The sequence below is a fragment of the Misgurnus anguillicaudatus genome, chromosome 13 (genome assembly GCF_027580225.2).
Source record: "Misgurnus anguillicaudatus chromosome 13, ASM2758022v2, whole genome shotgun sequence".
NCBI classification, from domain to species: domain Eukaryota; kingdom Metazoa; phylum Chordata; class Actinopteri; order Cypriniformes; family Cobitidae; genus Misgurnus; species Misgurnus anguillicaudatus.
Genome location: NC_073349.2, coordinates 3,741,860 through 3,746,121, shown reverse-complemented (window position 1 = coordinate 3,746,121; position 4,262 = coordinate 3,741,860). Strand labels below are relative to the sequence as shown.

General features: G+C 37.0%; 1 long non-coding RNA gene across 1 annotated transcript; it reads right to left on the bottom strand.

Moving 5' to 3' along the window:
• Window positions 1–600: 600 nt before the first annotated feature.
• LOC129432770 (uncharacterized) lies at window positions 601–3,876 on the bottom strand. Its single transcript, XR_008640254.2, has 4 exons — window positions 3,747–3,876; window positions 3,014–3,177; window positions 2,429–2,545; window positions 601–1,755 (listed from the first exon to the last, which is right to left on the bottom strand). It is a non-coding gene; the product is annotated as an uncharacterized lncRNA (long non-coding RNA).
• Window positions 3,877–4,262: the final 386 nt, after the last annotated feature.

Here is a 4,262-nt window from a genome sequence, read left to right as displayed (position 1 = left end):
TACAAAGAGACAAATAGCTCTAAAAATAATAATACATTTAATTTATTGTGTTATGATTCATTTAATTTGATTTCTGTACCTAATGCTAATTTCAGACCTTATTAATGTACAACTTTGTTCTTTTTTGTAAATGTTTGCAATTTCTTTATTGTTTATTAGATTTTTTCCCACCTGCTTTTTGCTGATCCGAAAAATAATCTGATCTGTGCCTCAAAAACTGTAATGTGATCCGAACTGTGAGGTTTTTTTTATCCATCACACACCCCTAGTAAAGTTAGTACACAGTGATAGCCATGAATGCAATTGTACTTATAATTTGCATAATAATTTCTTTCGGTGTTTCGGCCTTGGTTTCCTTTTTTTCGGTTTTCGGTTTTGGCCAAGAATTTTCATTTCGGTGCATCCCTACTTTAAAATGCAAATGAGCTGATGAAATTCAAACACTGATAACAATGATGGTGGCTTGTTGAAACCGAAACCCAATTGTGCTGCGAATTTTTTTCTCTGTCTCTCCCTCTCTGCACTAAATGGCAGTGCTGTGGTTGGATAGTGCAGATTAAGGTGTGGTATTATTATAATAAGAGCTCCTTCTGACATCATAAGGAGAGCCAAATCCCAACCACCCATTTATTCACATGCTTGCAGAGAATGGAAGTTACTGGGTTGATCTTTTTCACATTTTCTAGGTTGATAGAAGCACTGGGGACCCAATTGTAGTACTTAAACATGGAAAAAGTCAGATTTTCATGCCATGGCCCCTTTAAAAAATTATTGAAATGGGGCCCTTAAAAGTAAATGAAAGTAAGATAATTACAAACACAGTTTTTCAATATTTTACTATGTTCTTCCATCAACTTAGCCGAATAAATACATATCTCTCTTTTCTCAATGCGTACACTTAAACTTAACTTGATATTTCGCAGAGTCTGCTCAATGTACTAACATTAGTACAGGCGTGTTGGTTATGTTGACTGTAGTTTAAGCAAGAGGGGGAGTAGTCAGGAGTGATGATGTTACTGTGCCCAAGGTCGAGTGCTACAAACTAAGTGCTCTTCCGCCATACAATATAGTTATATTTTTTACCATACTTCCTCGTGTAACTACTCATGTAACAGTCTTTGAATAGGGAAAACATGGAAGTGTTTGGTGGCTATTAAATTCATCCCTGTTTGGATCCTAATGAATGAATGGTGCTTGGCTAAATGCTAACACATTCACGCCACACTTTACAACAAATAAAGGCAGGGTGCATGAAAGCCAATGTTGATATTTGAAATCATCTAAACAAACACACCCTTACCCTAATAGAAACTGGACCTTCTTTTGATAGACCCGCCCCACACATACGCAACCCAGGCAACGATGTCATTTAGTAGACATGCTGCTAATTGGCTACAAGTGTGTTTTGATAGTCGGCCTGTCTCCCTTTTCCAAAACGTTTTTTTTAGAAATTGTGCACCCCACCTTTAAGTGCACACATTGAGAAAAGAGAGGTTTGTATTAATTCATCTAAGTTGAGGGAAGAACATGGTAAATATTGAAAAATGATTGTGTTTTCCTTTAAGAAAAATTAAAGAACTACAACAGTTCAAATCAACAACTGTAGTTTTAACCTTTCTCAAACAGACATCCTTTTCTGCATTCTTGATGCTCTCTGTCCTCCTCTGTCCCTTGCCCCAGTAAACCATTTTGGCAGTGCCTTCTCAGCTTCTTGCTGGTTGACCTTGGACATCAGGGCGTTGTTCTTAAGAGCATCTGCAAAACCAAATACATTTTTAAGATAAAGAAATATTAAAAATGGCACATTTGTACTTTTTACAATGACAGTCTTTGGCATACAGTAGGTATTAAAGGATGGATACTCGAACCGAGCCAGCGGGACCCGACGGTACCCGACGGGCCGGGTTCGGATAGATATTTAGAAATTATGTTCGGGTTGTGCTCGGTGCAATAAGGCATTGAACATTTGAAATTTAAAACAGCTTATTATAATATGTAGGCAGCCAATGGGCCTGTTTATAGCGATAGTTCATCTTAAAATGAAACACGCGCATTCACACATCACCTTCTTATTCATCTAATGTTTAATAGCGGGTTGCAAAACAACTTCATAGGTGCATACTGCCACCTACTGTATCGGGTGCACAGAATGAGGGCGTAGAGGCTGCCGTTTCTCTGGGGATAATGTTGTATTAGAGGTAAAAAATGATATAAATACTGTTCGGTTTCTCGCACAAACCGAAGGTTTTGTGTCTTAAGTAGGACACGGATGTGTCGTCACGAGCTGCAGGGTTTTATTTGGATTTGTCTGTGCATGTTTTTTTTCTCTTTCGGTTTTTGTTACCATCCACTTATACAACTGACAGACTGAAACTGTTGGAGTTAAAAATCTACATTTGTGTTCTACTGAAGAAACAAAGTCACCTACCTCTTGGATGGCCTGGGGGTAAGCTGATAAACATAAGTTTCATTTTAAGATGAACTATCGTCATCCATCTTCATGTGTGCGGAAATGTGTTTATGTTGAATAACAGCTACTCAGGATCTGAAAAAAATCCATAAAAATGACAAAATTATATGAGTTAACAGCTACTGTTAAAGTTCACTAACCAAGTCTATACTATACAGTATGTACGCTAAAAAAAATTCATGTAAAGGTAGGCATAGAAGTCAACAGTCTTGTTATAACGCTGCACCTAATTGCTTCCCTACATCCAAAATGACATTAAAACTTGTAATAGATATCAGTGATCAAACTGAGCAAACAAAATAGTGCTCTTACTAGATGCAGCCAAACGAAAACGTGATTTCCATAGGAGGGGACAGCAGTCAATATTTTACTTGAGTAAAAATACAGTAATTCGTGTTATCTAATATTATCAAACTAATGTGTCACAAAAAGCACTCACATCTGAACAAACATTACTTTTTAGAGCGAATCAGACGCCAATCGTCGATGGATTTTCTTCCTGCTGTGATTCAAGTGAACATTTCTGAAAGCGCGTTAACTTACTTTGTCAGCTCGCGTGCGTTTATCCGGGTCTGACGCACAGGTCGCGCGAGCATTTTCGTCTTCGAATACATTTCCCGCTTCTGTTTCAGTAGATTGATAGTTCACTTGCATCCACTCCTTGGCGTGTTTTTAAGTTTCACGTTACGAGCGAGAAGTGCTGCAGCCTGCAGATGTACAGATGATTCAGATCTTGCAGCAAACGGAACAAATCATTCAAACTGATTCAAACCGTTCAATCAATAGCTAGTTTAGAATCGACCCGGTACAAAACAGTAATTCATTTGCAATATTTTGTGAAGAACCGACTCGTTCAAAAGAGTCATTCATTCACAAATCAAATGCTTCGGCAAATTATGAAATAATAATAATAATCTGAAGTTCGCATTTCGTACTGCATTAAAATAAAGTGCGTCGTGCAAAACTGAGGGCATGTCAATAGAAATATCATCGAGTTACGAGTAAAAGTAAAAATACCCACTATAACTGTTATCCTAAAGCGCTTCTTAAGTAAATGTTACGTTAACAGAGTAAATGTAATGTTTTAAAACTCTAACAATTTAAACACAAGGTTGATTTTCGCAACCTCGACCGTACGCATTCACCAAACGTTATCCCGGCGAGCTTCGCCACTGATTTAGAATAACATCCAAGAATATTTTAATGTTTGACTACTTGAATATACTTTTTATCAACAGTTTAATGTCATATATTGTAATAAAACAGATCTACTCACCACACTTCGAGCTTGCAGCACTCCAGTGAAGACAGCAATGTACCAGCTCTACGTTAACTGGCTCAGGAGAACAATGCGCATGTCCTTTCTTTCTTGGCGCCGTTTTTTTAAACGAATACAACATAGTGATGATGCAGGACAAATCACTTTTTAGCATTAATACTGCATTTTCTGTAGGATACACATATAATTCGAGTTTATTGCAATACACGTACACACACACAAACACACACACACAATGTCTACGGTTTAGAATTTGTATGGGTCTGTATCTGCATAAATATACCCCAAAACACAATGTGCATATAGCCCTTACGAAAATTTACCATGGTTTTATTGTGGTAAAAGTGTAAACATGTTTTTTTGGTGTATTGGTTACTAGCAAAACCATGGTTCTACTATGTTTTTTGTTTTTGTTTTAACTATAGTAAAACCATGGTTAATTTTCTACATGAAAGTATAATAGCCCATTGAAAAAAGAGACAGCCTAGCTAACGAAAATTAAGCATGTTTTTT